This window comes from Anser brachyrhynchus (genome assembly GCF_964034855.1).
Source record: "Anser brachyrhynchus genome assembly, chromosome: 4".
Lineage (NCBI taxonomy): Eukaryota > Metazoa > Chordata > Aves > Anseriformes > Anatidae > Anser > Anser brachyrhynchus.
Genome location: NC_137698.1, coordinates 65338010 through 65356109, shown reverse-complemented (window position 1 = coordinate 65356109; position 18100 = coordinate 65338010).

Sequence of the window (18100 nt, the reverse complement as noted above, 5' to 3'; positions counted from 1 at the left end):
CCCCTGAACGTGGCTGGTACAGGAGTTGTGTCCGATGGAGACCTCACAGGGTGGGGGAATACAAATGGTGAAAAGTAAACAGACATTGCTGTAAATCAAGTGGCAACCTCAGGCTGTTTAAGGAACAGCACGGAGGTAATCTGTGGCAGTCTTTGCCTCACTCGATATTCTCACTTCTAGGAAAATTCTAGGAATCTTCTTTCCTGAGAGACCCTGTTCTTTTCCGCATAGTCCGGCTTTTGGGCATGGGAATGGAAAAATACTTGGTTCAGTCAGTTCTCAGCTGGAGAGTGGGGTTGTGGGAGTTGTCAAGAGCTAACATAAACTGGAGCAGCCGTTTCACTCACCTTTTACCAGATTCAGACCCATGAATACTTAGATAAGATTTGTCATCATCTCAGATCACAGTCTTTTAAAATCAGATTCAGAAATGTGATACTTCAACCCTATGCAGAGAATATAATTAGGCCTAGGCTCTCCCACTCCACCTTAAAAGATCATGTGTAAAATCAGGTGCTTCTTAGTTGTAGAATAACTCCTTGTAAATGACAGGACTTGGCCACAGTTTCTAGGGCAGAAGCTACACTGTAAATAGTGAGAGAACTATTCACATTGCTGCTTGTTGAGCTTTAAATAGGTTTCAATGTTCAAATGGGAAGAGTGTGCTCCTGAACACAGGTGGCAATAAGCTACCTAACAAATGATTTAGGAAGAAGAATGCTTCCTTCCGCTCTGTCTCCATCTGCATTTAAAAAGCACTTTCAGAAATACTGCAGCCAAAAAAAGGCCCATAGGTGCATACTTGGCAGGCCAGAGTAGGATCAAGATGTGAAAATGTCTATCTGCAGAAATAACAAAATTTTTCATCCTCCACTTCAGCTGCTGAGTCTATTACTCAAAATAAAAACATCAGGAATGTTTTACTGCAAAACTGTTGGAAGAAATCCCCGGTTAAGAGATTAGAGCATTGTACAAGCCTTAACCACAGTATTTCTCCTTGAAAACGATGTTAATATACCTTCTTGTCTCCCGCCTTTCTTACTAACAAGAAACCACTCTAGAGGCTTCCTCCATCTTAGACCATGATCCAGTCACAGTGCTGTAGTCTGTCTTCCGGTGGAGAGTGTTGCCTTCATCCTTCTCTGCTGATTCTCAATGAAAATTTACTCCAAAGCAACTTATTTTCAGAAATAGTCTCATTTTTGCTTTAAAGGTTAACTATGAGAGTATTCTGATGAATCCTGCTAGCAGATGAAATAATTCATAACGTTAAAGTATGTCATGTTTAAAGATGACTATGACATTGCTTTTTGAAGCTAAATAGAAGAGTAACAGACCTAATGTGAACAGCTAGAGCATGACTCAACTCTATCCCCATCTCCGCTACTTTCCCAAGGGCATTTCCACCACCACATCTTGAATTTCTTTCCTCTTACACAGAGTATATGACATAAAGAGCAAATACAAACGTCAAAGAAGTAAGTAACCACTCCTTTTTTTACAGGATTAATATACAGACTACATATTAGTTTCAGGAAACAACTGCCTGGGGAAAATAGTTTTTTTCTACCTTGAACATCCCTGAGTCTCCTGCAGTTGCATATCCTGATGACGGCAAAACCCTGTGGCTGGCCTTGACCTGTGACTGGCTTTGACCTAAAAATCCTAATCCTACCAGTCTGCAGGTCTCATCTGTTTCATTTCTCTTCCTTTTCTTCCAGACTATTGTTAATTAGTAAATGCTTTCAGAATTGTTAGCAATATGTATTTATCTCTTTCTATACACATATTTCAAAAGATAAACTCTGAGCAGGAAATCCAAAGTCCTTACGATAAAGGAAGTGTGGAGAAAAATAAGCAATAACAAGAACAAGAAGAAATAGAGCAGTTTATACACTGTTCATTAGTGAGTGGAGCTGGTTTGAACCACCTTCTTTCCTGGTTCATTAATTGTCCTTTTTAAAACACCAAAATAGTTATTGTTTTAGTTAATGCTAACTTAGTTTAGTTTAGTTTTTTTTCCTTTTTTTTTCTTTCTTCTTTCTTCTTTTTTTCTTTTTTTATTCCCTTTTCTTCTTTTTTTTTCTTCTTTTTTCTTTTTTCTTTTCTCTTTTCTCTTTTTTTTCCTTTTTTCTTTTCTCTTTTCTCTTTTTTTTCCTGTCTTTCAAAGTTAGAATGTTGCTTTCACAAAAAAATGCTCTAAATGCTTTTTAAATGAATCCTCAGGGAAGCAAAGGAGCTTCAATGCTGTGAGTTGAGGGATGAAGAAGGTCAAACATATATTGACCTTCTTTCTTGGACAATTCCATCGTGATTTTTGACAGGCAGAGAGCAGTAACATCTTTCCATGTATTGACCTAAGTTGTTGCAAATGAGATGGGTTTCAACTGCACTTAAAGTGGTACTTCAGTGTAAATAAGGTCTTTTACATTCTATAAAAGGTAATCTAACATGTTTTCTTTGTCATTAGCTCCTGAATGCAATAGCAGATGTGAAAATTACCTGATGAAACCAGGAATGCTTAAAAGTATTTTGTTATTTGTGATTATATATATATATATTATTATTATTATTATTTTTGTTAATCATTAATTTTTTTAACTTGAAGGTCTCAGCACCCTGTAATGTCACCTTCCCCTTGTGGGACACACCCAACTGTGAAGGGAACAACCATGCTTGAAGAGCTCCTTTGTAAATGTCCCAGAAGAATCAGGACAGACTCTAATGATTTTTTTTTATTTTTTTATTTTTTCCCCAAAGCAGAGAAAATAAAGAATATGCTCAAAAGTTTTCTGTAAAAGCCAGAGGCAATGAACAAACACAGAATCTGTAAAGCAAGAAGATCAGCATCACCACTATATTGATTCACCTCTGTAGTGTAGTGATTGATCTCTGTAATATACAAAAGGGCAGCACTGAGTAGGAGAAATTTGCTGATGCCAAACTGGCTATGACAGCCAAACGTACATTTCACAAACTTTCCAGAGGCAGAAGTGGCAGGTGGCTTGCTGCCTAAATTAATTTTTTGTCTGCTTACTGGCTCAGATGTATGTGATATACTCATGTTCCTTAGGGATCTGATACATCTCCTATCAACCTGATGAAATTTTCAATGTCCTGAACTTTCAGTATGGACTCCCTTCTTTTTTTTTTAACTTCAGAATATCTCAAAAAAAATAAAAATCTAGAAAGTGCCAGAAAACATTTTGAAATAAAATAAGATAGAAAAAGTTGTTTTAACCTGGTCTGATTCAGGCTTCCTGCCACCTAATTGGCATGTGTCAAAGTTTACATCCTGTAAAGTAAAATATTTTTGATAAAAGAGAAAAAAACACACTTCAAATTAAAAGGTAGGATAAAGCATAAAATTAGATTATCTTGTGTGTATGAACATGAAATACAAACCTTCTGTAATGCTCAAGTCTTGCTGCTCAACAAGGAGAAATTCTCATGAGTTCACTTGTAGTTGAAGTTTGCACACTTCACTGGGTTCTAATTCATATTAAATTAAAATTGCACTTTAAATATTAAAAGCAACGTTAAAAGAAGGCAAAAACTAGCATATTGACATGTCAATATGGAGCTGTCCTTATCCTACATCAAGGAGATGTGCAATATTTTCTTCCCAATTGCACCAAATGAAGAACATCACTTTCTGTCAATGGTGATCGTGACAGACAGCCCACTCAAGCAGAGGTGCAACAATACAAATTGGCAATTTCCACACTATTGGCAGACCAAATTCAGTCACAAGACCTCAAAATTGAGTGCTGCTGGCTAGGAAGCATGGATAGTGAAGCCCGGAAAAAATTAATTCAATGTATCATATATGTACAGTCTTCTAGTGAAACCCTTGTTGATTCATTAGTAAAGATTAAATCTACCCTCACATCAAATACTGCATGACAGGGCATCCGTACTGTTTTCTTTGTGAAACACCCTAAAACTAAGCTTCTCGAGGAAATATTGTCTTCACATCTTTTGCAAGTTCAAAAGTCAAGCTTGGCTTTCTATTGTTAATTAATGTGAACGATTTTTCTAGAAAATTAAGGCCTTTTTCCATTCTTATATTTCAAATTTACCCTTGAGAACAGGCTTCCTGTGGAGTATCCTGATGGAGCCATATATGAGAGAAGATGGCTGGACAAAAAGTTTTCATGCTCTGTATCATACTGATGTCCCTCTGGGTTCTTCACTATGCCCCAAAGCACACCAGGTGGCATATTTGCCAGCTTCCTGCACCTCAGGGGAGCACTGAACCTCATTTTCACAAGGTCAGTCATCTGTGTTTGGCACCACAGCACTCCATGCAGAACTGATGTAAGATGCGAGGAGTGCAGCATTCTTCTCCTGTTACACACAGACTCCAAAATAACCGCGACTTTCATAACCCCAGGTTTTACCTCGAATGCACTTGTGGAACTTGTTAAATATAATCAGAGTTTCCTAACAGCAAAGAATTTATGTGGGCCCAACTGTCATGCCTCTGAGTCATGCTACATTGAGTTCTTTTAAGTAGATTTGTGTTTCACATGTAATTATTAAGTGTGCTTCTGGAGAGAGAAAGACAGAGATTAGATCTTTCACAGTTATACAGCATCTAAAACAACAGGACCTGAGGTTTATGATTCCATCATTTTCAATGGATGATGAAATACAAATTAATGAAAATGAGACTGCTTTATATGAATCCTTGGTCCATTGAATCAACGGAGATTTTGTCACTGGCATAAACTACACAATGACTTCTGCGTCTTTTCTTACATTTCAGTTAAAAAGCAGTCTTTCAGATCAATTTGAAAAACAGTGAGAAAGGAGCTCCCTTAATAAATTGCAGGTTTGGAGTTTTCTTTATCTGCTTCTTTGACTTTGTTATACTTAGTTCATTGGACCCTTTAAAATTCAGATTGGTGTTAACAAGGATGAAAACATAATAAAGTTATGAACCTGCTGGACATTTAATCTGATACAAAATTTTCATGGAGATTTACAGCTGTCTAGCTATCATAGAAGCATATATATTTATGAATTTTAAAATATTAAAAAATGTAGGTTTATTTCTGCAGATACCTGACTCTCTTCACAGGCTACCAGAAGTATCTTGTCTCCCTCACCAGCTCAGATGCAGAGAAAAAGGATCGGTTTCAGAATGTTCCTTGCTCACTGTTATAGGAATGGTTGTTTGCTTGGAGGAAAGAAGGTGTCTGGTATGGTGCTTTCACAAAAGATCCCTCCAAATATATATTGGCCTCTTCTCCGGGTTCAGAGCCTCTTTGAAGAGCTGCTGGCCATTTCAGTGTCGAAGGAAGGTTGCCATCTTATTCCAGATGTGATGCTGGGGAAGTTCAGCGCCTATACTGGCAAGTTGGAGAGAATCTGCAACTCAATATTTTTCCAATACTATTCCATACATTAGCACCAAGTGACATACAGAGATGCATCCAATCCATTACAGAGTGTAAAGTTTATATGATAACAAAGTATAATGTTATGTGGGCTCATCCTCTCCTGTCTAAGATTTTAGGAATAATAGCACATTAAAAATGTATTTACAAAGGCCAGCTGCAGCTGCATATATGTAATATCTACTATCAGTAGGATTCCCTGTTTAAGATTTGGCACATAACTTCAAAATCCCTGACAGGGTTTTCACTTTTGTCTCAAAAAAACTTAAAATTTGTTCTGATTTGCACTGATTTTTCTTTAAAAGGAAAAACAGAAAGTGGAAGAGGTATTCCTCAGTCTTATCTAGAATAAGGCCTCAGCAGTATTTAGAAAAAGCTTAATTGTTGAACCAAAATGCAATAACGGGTGTGATTTAATTGCACAAGTAATAAAGTAGTCCGTTTTCATCTTGTCATATAACTTACTTGGGACAGTCTTGGGCTGATCATGGCAACAAGGACAAATGCTATAACATGTTGATATACGAAAAAATGTCACGAGACAAGAGTCATAATTCTTGTCTACTGATAAAGAAATCCAAGATTTTAAAATTGTAGCACTTACTCTCATGTTTTTTCATTTAACTTTCATTATTGTTATGAAAACCTTGCAGTTGAGGGTCATGATACTGGAACTGGGATTAGTTAAGGGTAGGAAGTACATTCCTGACCTACATGCAAAGGGCATATTTTATTGCGAAATTAATGAGCCTTTTCAACCTGTAACCTGGTTTAGCATTGCCACCAAACCTTTCATCTCAATACTTGTCTTAATCTTGATATGCTGTCATTGCTCAAAGATGCCATAGCTTTCCCTCGCTTTGAATTTCTGTTGCTCCTCATTGATAAGGAAGACCTCACAGTTGTACTCCAACTGTAAATATTTGAGACAGGTGGGAAAAAAAATGCACAGACAAGTAACCTGGTTTGCCCTACAGAGGTGTTGTTTCTTGCTATATGTAGGTAATTTTTTATATTAAGTGCTGTACAAGCTGTGGTTTTAATACCAACAGTGGGACCCTGAACAGCTATTTAAAAATGTGTTAATCTACAAGATACCTGGACTCACCATGAGGACAGGCTCATCCCTTCTGTAGTGAGTAGAGAATCAGGTACCAGTGAACTGCCCTGGCTGGTTACCAAGCTGCAAAGGGGAGATGATTCTATGATTATGTTGAAAAATAATTCCTATATTAACTCTTCTCCTGTTCATATTCAAGGCTCATGGTGAGAAATATTTCATAATCTAATACAATGGCAAACTGGACTCAAAGCTGCTGCAAAACCCTTGAGAACATAAGAAGGCTAGGAAGGTGTAAATATATAGTAGCATGTTTTTCAAAGGGAAATACCCTTCACCTTTTAATGAATAACTATGGCCAGAGGCAGTACTTCAGTTGGTTATGTAAAGATTACATTCTATTAACTTGCTGCACGTTCATAGCTTTGATCTGGTCACACGTTTTTTGCTGAGTGGCTGACTTGAATGAAACTAGAGTTAAATATGAATTGGAGAATATTGGCTGATAAGGTCTTTAAAAATTATCGCAAAAGAAAGACCAAACAGTATGGTAGACTGTATTGCCAAAAATCCCAAAAGGCAGTTCACAGTTTGTGTTTCAAGGAACTGGGATTACATCCAGTCCGGTTCTCTTACTTCCTCATGGTTTTGTGAGTCCGGAGTGAAAAAACATGCCGATCTTGCTGTGTTTGGGACTGTTGGTCCCATTTACATGCTGGTCCTTAATCTGAGTTGGAATAACATTCTCCCTAAATCAGAGCTGCTGCTTGGCACAGTTACAAGCTGTGGGAATGCTGCTAAATAGCACAGGGGTAGGCTGCAACCTAAAGCACTGCAGTCGTTGTCAGTACGTGGCATGGCCACAGGGCCTCCCTGTCAGGGAGACAGCAGGCTAGAAGGAGCATTCCCAATAGGCATTATGTACAAAAAAATGCCAGGTCTGTCTCCTCCACCCTGCACAAGTCCTTCAACATTATCCGAGCAGACTTTGCACCCTCAGGTGACTCCTGAAGGCATACAACACACCCAGGTCACGTCACGCAATCAGACTATGCCCCTGATGGGTTGCAACACAGCACATGTATTATTTCAGACACTGTGAACTCAAAATCTAGTTTTAGGAGCCCAGAAACTAATGCTCAGGAGAGGTGCAAATCCAAGCACCACATTGCCCCTGACCAATCTGTTCCGTCTGTCCCTGTTTTGTCTTGCAGTATGAAGTTGTCCCTGCTTTACTTTGCTGTATGTATACAGCCATAGGGTATTTGCCCTCTAGGTTTGCTGGGCCTGGTGAGAGCAAGAAATAGTGTTTCTGCTGGGGGTAAAGGGAGGGGCAGTCTTTGTTAAGCACCAGACAATTGTGTAGATTCATCACCTGAAAACTTAATATGTAACAAGCAAGACATTGCCGGGTGAAATTTAAATGCCTTTGAATATACATCAGGCTAAATTTAATGATCTAGTAGTTCCTTCTGACCCTAATTTCAGTGAGATATGCCACCCAGAGAGCTGTCTCATCAGGGGTTACTGGGAAGCAAACAACAGCCCACAGATTTGTGGTCTGCATTGTTTCCTGTAACAATTTTTTTAGCATGACACATTACCGTCTTCTCAGGTAATAAATGACAGAGATGGCTTTTTCCTGCCTAAGAGAAGAAATCATATAATTAATGATAAAAGAAGTATGAAGACATTGCTGTGACAAATATGGTAACATTAGTATAAAATCAAGTACGATTCTCCCATAACATCTACTGCCATGGAGCAATGCTTTTAATGTAGGTTTTAGGTGTAACATGGTGGTGGTACAGATTGCAGAAGAGATGTGGGAATGGTGTGATCACGTTGAGTAGCAAACAGGAAATTGTTCCGCTTACAGTACTCTAAGAAAAAAGCCTGTCTTTCATAATATGATAAACCTGACTAAATCACCAGGATATCATCAGTTGCACTTGATGAATAGCTACTTGTACTACACAGAACACAGTTTTGGCAAAGCATAGTACTGGCGGAGTACCAGTCCTGCGTGCTCATGAGACAGGCTTATGTGACTCAACAGCAAAATACATAGGTGTAGAATAACTCTAGGCTTCTCTTGTACTGCAAGCTTTTGTAGTCAGACCTCTTGTGCTGTGGAGGGGAGGTGGGCACACCATTGGTGCATCTCTGAAAGGCAACCTCCAGAAACACTCATAACACGATTGCTGGTGCTCCTTTTTCCTTAATGAAATGGCAAGTATTCATAATGAGCAAAACAGACAGAGCAAAACAAGGAGGTAAACGGATAAATAAATAGTGCAAACCAGTTCTACATTCTTTCAGAAATACATATTGCACCAGCATCCTGCTGGTGATGGAAAGACATCACCTGGATATTTGTTAAGTCATGCGTTAGCCAATAATGGACAAACCAATATAAAAATAGATGAAGGGGATTTTTAGGTATAGAATTCAGGATTAAAATCAAGTTCTGTTACAGTACGAATACCAGTAAGTGCACTGTTGTTAATACAGGGCTTGCCTAGGTCATGGTAAAAAAGAAAGATTTTACAATCAAATAATTTCATCCTATTGACTTCCCCCTAAAAGAGTAGTCAAAATACAACTTAGTTTATCCCTTTAAGAGCCTAGTTTCTATGGAGAGATCAAATCACTGTGAGTCGAATTAGGACAATTGTGATTTATATATTAATTTCTCTTAGAAGTATCCACATGCCATTTTTTGTGCTGCCATCATAATCTAATAATCTAAAGTATAATGATTTAATGAGAACTTTACAACCCGCTGCCAAACCAAACAGGCGTATTCATACTCAGGAAGAATGTCTCTTATACTTATCAGAATCTGGCACCATTTAAAAAAACACTGATAGGAGATGTTATTTTTGACACTCAGATTCCCATTGTCCAAATTTGCATTTCTTTTCCTTAAAATTAACAAAGTTAAAAATACCTGGCAGAACTTAATACATTTTGGTAAATGATTGGAATGCTATAACCTAAAACACAGTATTGCAGCATTATTGCTTAATGTATAATGCAGGTCTCCCAGAGGTTAATATTTATATTAGTTTAATGTTAAGGCTATACAGTGGCTTGAACAGAATGATTTCTGGGAAGGCAAACTTGCCATTCTGTAAATAATCATTCAAAAACCAGTCTTACCTTTTCCGAGCTTCATGTGGCAGAAGGAAAAGAGGTTAAAAAAAGGGTTAACATAAGTATATCTGTAAAAATGGTACAGCAATGTCAGCTGGGTGCTGTGTTCCACCGGACTCTCCATGGATCTCAGGAGCACACAGCTGTGTGAGCACACACCTTGCTTTATCTCAAGCTGTTCTTTCATGAACATGGCAGTAGTTCTTTAGCTTTGGAACAGAAATCATCTGATCTGTCCATCCGATACCTTATGGAAGAGAATACTTTGGTGAGGCCATTCAGGCACTACTCCAAGGGACCAAGTAAAGATATTATGGATTGAGCAGTTTAAGTTAAGTAACTTCTTCCTCAGGATAGCATTTCCAAAGCTCTAGCAGGACCTTGTGATAACAGGCTAAAACCTTCTGGAAACCAAAACAGACACATTAAAGCAAGCGAGAGCTGGCTGATGAGGTCTTGTCCTCTTGGTGGAGCATGCAGAATGGGAAAACAACCACACATACATCCAGCCATACCCTGATCAAAATAAGGGATAAAACAGGCATCTAATATGAATACTTTAGAAATGGGGGCCTGATTTCTCAGTCTGGAAAACTGATCTCGGGGAGGCCATCTACCTTTGAAGAAAGATACACCAATCAAAAGTCATGATGAGGCTGGGGCCTAGAAAAAGGTACTAGATTATAATCATTGTTGGCATCAGAAGCCCAATCAAAACAGAATCCAAGAACATCTTGGAGAAGCCAGAACAAGGCTGAGAAGGAGCTGAAAATGCCATTGTGAATTTCAGAATCTGGGACAAGACTAGGCTCACTTCTCAAGTCCAGCTGAGCTGTGGGTTTACTGCTACTTGCTATTAATGATCGCTACCTTTCAGCCACTTATCCAACATGAGTATGACATGTCTGTTCTCTGCAGGACCACTGCTGGGAAGAATTTGGTGAAAACACCTTGAAGCTGCCAAGAGCTGAGCTAGTGGGAACTGATACTTGTTTGTGATACAGGCCCCAAAAGTTCCCAATGACTTTTTTCTGGAAAAGCACAAGTGTTAGGTAAGAGGCACAAAACTCAGATCATATAAAATCTGTACTCCTGTCCCGGTTGCTGTGACAGGAATGTGACTCAAAACTGTAAGAGAAGGAAGTTTGAGGAGAAGGACCTGGGGGTCCTGGTGGACAACAGGTTGACCATGAGCCGGCAGTGTGCCCTGGTGGCCAAGAGGGCCTATGGGATCCTGGCGTGCATTAAAAGAAGTGTGGCCAGCAGGTCAAGGGAGGCGATCCTCCCCCTCTACTCCGCCCTGGTCAGGCCTCACCTGGAGTACTGTGTCTAGTCCTGGGCTCCCCGGTACAAAAAAGACAGGGATCTCCTGGAAAGAGTCCAGCGGAGAGCCACCAAGATGATACGGGGCCTGGAGCATCTTCCCTATGAGGAAAGGCTGAGAGACCTGGGTCTGTTCAGCCTGGAGGAAAGAAGACTGAGAGGGGATCTTATCAATGTGTATAAATACCTGAGGTGTGGGAGACAGAGGGATTTGGCCAACCTCTTCTCAGTGGTTTGTGGGGACAGGACAAGGGGCAATGGCCACAAGATAGAGCACAGGAAGTTCTGCACCAGCATGCGAAAGAACTTCTTCATGGTGAGGGTGACGGAGCACTGGGACAGGCTGCCCAGAGAGGTTGTGGAGTCTCCCTCTCTGGAGATATTCAAGGCACGTCTGGACGCCTACCTGGGCAGCCTGCTCTAAGGAGCCTGCTTTGGCAGGGGGATTGGACCCGATGATCTTTCGAGGTCCCTTCCAACCCCTTTGATTCTGTGATTCTGTGATTCTGTGTAAATGGGATTCTCCCTTCAAGTGTACTCCACTGGCACGTGGAATGGGCTTTGGCATGGCTACAACACAAATTAGGACTATGGAATTTCAGATAAAGAAAGGTTCATTTCTGCAGCACAACTGATCCAGTCAGCTGCAGTAGACTGCCCACAGACGTGAATGGCACCTGTCTGGCAGCGCCATGGAGTGTAATCCGGCCACCTTGAAAGACCTTTCCTTCATATCTGTCCTTTGTTGGCTCAGCTGGCCAACTCTTGCGCAGTCCAGCTGTGACGTTCTCTGGGCATTCACGGTTATCAGGGAAGGGTCAGCAACTCTTTCCGGCTCCAGCTCTTTGTAGAATTGATATTGCTGCCTTGTTATATACTGCAGATTTTACTTCTACTCCCACTGATTCTCTGTTAACCTAGATATTAATAAATCAAGTTATGCTGACCACAATAACTAAGGAGTTGATTTAACTCATTGTGTTGGTAAGTCATAGATGATATGGTCCCCTGATAAATGGACTAATTGGTTCATATTTTGTTTCAGCATAAAAGTGACTGTACAAAGCACCACTGTTTTCAGCTTTGAGTTTCTCCTAACTGATCAGTCACCTCACTGACTGTCTTAGCACTGCTCAGCCCTTACAGTAACAAGTGCCAAAGCTCCACTGCATCTACCTTCTTCCACCATCTTCCCCGTTTGCTGCTCCCACCAGCTCCTCTTGCCTGCATTACAAATGGAAGACTCATCTTCTCTTGGATTCAAATTTGATCAGACATCACCTTCTCTGCCTTCATAAGAAATGATTGTTACAGACTTATCATTAAACAAATAAATACTACATATAGTTAAAATTATGAGTATGTACTTCTGATACTATTTACCTTTTTAGCTCTTCATTTTTTTTGCATAAGTTACAGCCCTTTAGTAATCCTTGTACTTTTCTACATAGTATGTAACTGAAAGGGCCTTCTTTGCTGAGATGGTAATTTACTGATCTGACACGATGATCTGATGATGGTCAGATGGTAATTTACTGATCTGACTCTCAGCTCCTTGTCAGACAGACTTCTTCCCCGTTAGACTCACTGCCCTGCTATATGATACTTTGCTCACTGATAGTGCTGTGTAAATGAACAGCAGCAGCAGAAAGCTGGGTAGAAGGCACACAAACATAACTGAGATGTGGGCTGTTTGGCCAGAGCTGTGAACTATCCCTGTTACTGTGCATGCTGCAAATTGAAATCACACACGGGAACAGGTAGGTAAGTAATTTCTGAAACAGAAGTAATTTCGAAGTGTCAGTGGGGATATGGGAATCCGCTGGAAATAGGTGGAAAAGCAGAAGTGGGAGATGCAATTGCCAGTGCTACTCTGCCACCTGGTGCTAGAGCCGTGTCCTGGCAGGTCACAGCATTTGCCCTCCTGGCAGTTCACTCCTTCCTGGGCTAGGGCTGGCACAGAGCAAGTGCCTCTCCTCGCAGTGCTGCCAGCATTAAATCTAGTAATTTAGGGAATGCATGCACCACATTACCAAAGATAACTGTCAAAAAGTTCTTTGACCCTTTATGACTTCTAATACTAAAAAATATCATTCTCCTTTGTGTAGAGCAGCTCTAGGGACTAAATAACACCCTATAACATAGGAATTACTACTTGCAAAGATGTAACTACTAACTAGTCCTTTTTATTTGGCACTTAATATCATTGTCATTCTTAATGTCTAAATCTAAAAACCATCAAATACATGAATGATCTGATGAGATGTCTTAACCCCTTCCTTACCTTGATGTTTCTTACCTTGATGTTTCATTCTACATTTTTCTATGATGCAGGTGTTGCTGTGGTTGTAAACTGAGGTACCGCGTAATCTGCTGTGCACATCAAAGATTTTTTTTCCTTTTTATTTATTTATTTATTTATTTATTTATTTATTTATTTTTAAACTACTTGGAACGGGATTCTCCATGAAGGTTATTAGCAAAACTCAGCAGTAAGGGCCTCTTTCCATCTCCATATAGATGCTGTCGAGAAATCTGCTGAAAGACTGTCTCTAAGTATTTTGCACCAACTTATTTGGCTGTAGCAACTTCTCCACACTACTTCCCCATCCCACACCACTACTCCTGCCTTGTGGGGTTGTGGCTGGGTACAGTCACCACAACCACAGTTTCTGCACTGATAGTGATGCTGAGAACTTTGCAGAGCTGCAGCATCCCAGCATTGCCCTGGCAGGTCAGCGTGCTGTGTGCAGAGGAAGCATGGTGCAGCAAGCAGCAAGTTGCTGCACGGGCCATGCACAGGCTACAGACTGCATGAAAACAAAAAGCTAAGGAAAACACAGGTTGTGTATGCCAACCCAAAAATCACTTCTGGCCTACGATCAGAGCGTGTGAATCACAGCACAAATGCCTGTTATTCACCCCTGGCTATGAGTGCTTCAGGGTACTGTTACTCTGAGGACACCCCTCCCTTCCGATTTTAATGTTATGCAAGTGTTACGGAGCAAAGCAAATCCACAGTCAAGCACTGGGACCTGGCTGACACATCGAGGAGCTCTCAGGTAGTCTGAGCCCCTGACATCTCAGCCTGACTGAGGTTGATAAGCCATGTTTTCAGGGGTTGCTAAATATGGATGACTCATTTGTTCATGTGGAACAGACTTGCCGTAAATCATGCAGACCAGGCAATCTGGACTGACAAGCATTCCTGGGTATCCAAGAAGAAATTCCTCTTGGCATCACAGATAAGCCGCACTTCACAACTTTTATCTTTCTCTAGGGGAAATCAGAACTAACCAGTCTGAGTCACGGACATTTCAGGGCTGACTCCCCACAGTGCATGCTGGCTGGTTTGAACCCACAGCAAATAACCCTACCGTAGATGTTAATGACTACATAGGGACATACACTTAATAGCCAGCTAACCTATAGAACAGAAGAAAACAGCTATTCTTGTCTTTTCTTCTGTAACTCTCTCTCTCAGCCTAGTTTATACAGAGCTAGTGTGAACTACAACCTATACAACTTGATGCAAGATCCTACAGCCACCTGCAAGCCTCCCATCATCAGGCTGCAATTGTTACAGCAGCTACATGATTAAGTACTTCAGAAGTTCAAAATAAGTTTGAAAATGAGGCATACTCCTCAAACTCAGTGCATTTCCTGCAAGACTCAGGCAACTAGGCCACAAAGAGTTAACAAAGTTTCTTCTCCTGTCTGTGTTATAAAAGAGAAATACGGGAATGCCTCAGATATAACTGCACACACCAATTTTATGTTTTGAATATTTCAAGGAAAGCTGGGAGGCTGTTGTTAAATGGGTTAAGTAACCTAGCACTAGATGATGTAGGAAAGGGCTCAGGTACTCATCACATTTTTTGGCCTTGTTTTTCAGACAGCCTTTCTCCAATACCAATGTGATTTGAAGAGGAGAGGGGCAAATGTTTGGAGGAAGAAATGTTAGGGAACACCTACAAATTGGATGCATTCAAGTCCATAGTATTGTGATGGGACTCACCCAAAGCTTTTGAGATAGCTGGCCAGTGTGATTATAAGATAGTTATCTATCATCCCTGAAAAAAAGCATGTTTACCATGGGAGGGGCCTGATGACTGGAAAAATGCTGATGTACCCAGGTGCAACCTTGAATAAAAGGAAGATCCAGAGCACTAGTGGCTCATTAGCTTTCACTAGTCCCTGGACAGCTGAAGGAGCACATCCCCTTGAAGTTCAATCCTAAATACTTGCAGGACAAAGAAATGGTCTACCCTGACTTGCCATATGCAAATCACACTTGACAGCTAGGTGTTTCACCATCAGCATGCAAATACAGTACATCTTTATTCATGCACCTCATCCCCCAGCAGTTTTACTTAAAAACTGAGGTATGTGGGCTGGGAGAATGGACCGCTGGGCTCTAAGCACCAATCAATAACTGAACTTCCATCTGGTGGCCAGGAAGTAACAGTAAATTATTCCAGGGAGGCAATACTACCATGCTGTTCAGCCTACGCCTGATTACAGAACATGTAACAAGGGACAGTCACCATGTAATGAGGCTTGGGAATTTCAGGTCGGGCATTGGGAAAAACTTCACTGGAGGAGATAACTCAAAGAGGATGTGTAATCTCCCTTGGTGTATGCTTTCTATGACTTGACTAGGAAAACAAAACAAAACACGCAGCTGACCTGATGTATTATTGCTCATAGCCCTACTTCCTGTAGGAAATAAGACCAGATGAAGGGGATCGTCACTGTCCCTGTCACCAATACCTCTGTGCTATGAATAGGTGTAACTGATTTAATTCATCTCAGTAAAAAAAAATCAAATGAACTTTCTGTGGTAGGCAAAAGACATGCACTTACTCTTTCACTAATAAGCCTCATGCCCAAGTCTCTTCAAGGAACTTTGCTCTCTTAGCCCAAGCAGTTCCTGCATATCCGAGAACTTGCCACTTGTTCTCAGTTCGGCCAGTTGAACTGTCATCCCACTCCTGGGCACATGGAAGGGACCTTTTTCTCCTCAGTACACATTCATCATAGATATAGCCATGGCTAAATTTATCACTGGGAAATGATTCGATCAGCAAATCCTTTCTCATGCCACAACCCTGAAACAGTATCTGCAGTGGCACACTAACATGGGCAGCAGGAGAAATTCTTGGATTCTCTGCTTAGAAACGTAGCTTCAAATATTCAGTTCCAGGTTGAAGGATCCCATGGCTTTGGCTTTTTGCTTAAGAACAATAATCGCATGAATAAAATTTTCAGGCAGATACCCTCACTCCAAAAAGATGCCGTAATGCTTAAAAGCAAGCAAACAAAAAACTAACCATTTAGCAGATCAGCCATGCCACAACACATTGCAAGTCTATGCATAGTTTCACCATCCTGTGTCTCACTTTCTATAAACACTTCCATGTCCAAATGATTTATGATGTCCTTTACCTTTCCGTTTACCCATTGCCAATTAAAGATGTCATTTGGGATTTGCTGGTGATATTCCACAGAACAGCTGCTGCTAGTTTCTGGCTGAGAGCATAGACCAACTTCTTGGAAGGCCAATGTTCTGTACAAACACAGCAGAAATGGAAGAGGCAAAGAGGATTAAATGGCAATGTTGAAGGGGGAGGGGAGAATCCATGCACTACAGCCTCATGAGGAATTGCTGGTCATGTTAGTTTTCTAAATCTATCCCTGGCCTAATTAAGCCGCATTTTCACTGTAAAGCAGGCAAGCTGCCAGTCATGGTGAAGTGAAACCTGCTTTCAAGTAACTGCCAGCTAGAAATTAAAGCACATGCATGCTTGAAACAGAAACCTTTACTCCTGAATGGGCTTGAGAAGTCATGTTTGGTCAGGGCTTCAACTAACATTAAAAAAAGAAAAATCACAACTAGCTTTCTAATAGAAGAAAGTGTTTTGTTTTTCCTTCTTGTCATTGCATTCCTATTAACAGCCTTAACTCCATACTCTTGTTAAGTATTTCATATTTCCTTTCACAGGCACTAGCAGCTGTAAACTACTACTGAAGAAAATAATTGTGAGGTCGTAGAAATCAGTCCACATCCCATCTATTGTTGGTTTTTTGTTTTTTTGTTTTTTTTTTAAAGAGGTCAAGAGGCCTGTAGAGCATCTTGTCATAAGCTGCCACAGACAGAACAGGGTTGTGGGAAAGAATGCAGAAAAAATATAGATATATGATAGCTGAAACAATCACAATTTGTCCAGCCAAGCCAGTGGCTTCTGTTACCACACATACATTTTATAGTCAACCTAACAGTGAAGGCTCTATTTCCACATAGATCTGTTTCCACATAGATGGCTCCAGAAAGGGCAGCAGTTTCTTTGGAAGAGGTGCTTTGCTTATATAGCCAAATAAACGTTCAGTATTTGTTCCCCCTTTACAAAAACATAACATGATACATCTGACATTGTAAGTTATCAGTGAAAGGCCCAGTGAAAGAATTTTTATTTGCTGTACAATTAACCATTAGAAATATGACTAATAAGAAAAACAACATACAAATCCACACAGAAAGGAAAGCTTAATAAAAACCAAACCAATATCGGAGGGGTGACAGTGATAAAGACTTCGAGGAAAGTTTGAAAAAAAAGTATTCCAAGGTTCTGGACACCACCAACAACTTTTGGCCAATAGAGATGGTAACAAATCCTACTACATTGCACCAGTGCCCTCCTCCAGCCTGGCTGGACTGTTAGCTTCAAATCACTTAAATGTGCTGTACAGTGCGAGAAGGGAACCAAACACAAGAGCATGATCTGTCTGCATTAGATAACAGCTTACATGCAACTGTTCTGTACATGCGGATGCATAGAAGGTACTTAGCAAACACTATCTCCTCAAAAAGCACTTTGAGTCATAACAATGCTTCACTTAGTTTAATTCCTGTACTTTCAAGAAGGGTGGTAGAAGTACTGCATTTTTGTGAACAATAACATGCTTCTCCTCCTTCAAACAGAAAATATCTTTAATCTTTGAAACAGATTTTTTCCTGACACTGAAATGACTAGACATTCTTATTCCATGATAGTAACAAATGTGTTTTCGAAGCAAGAAGTTGCCACAACAATTATTTGTAAACATTATACCCACAACAGTAAATACATCAAAACCCCACACTTTCATCCTA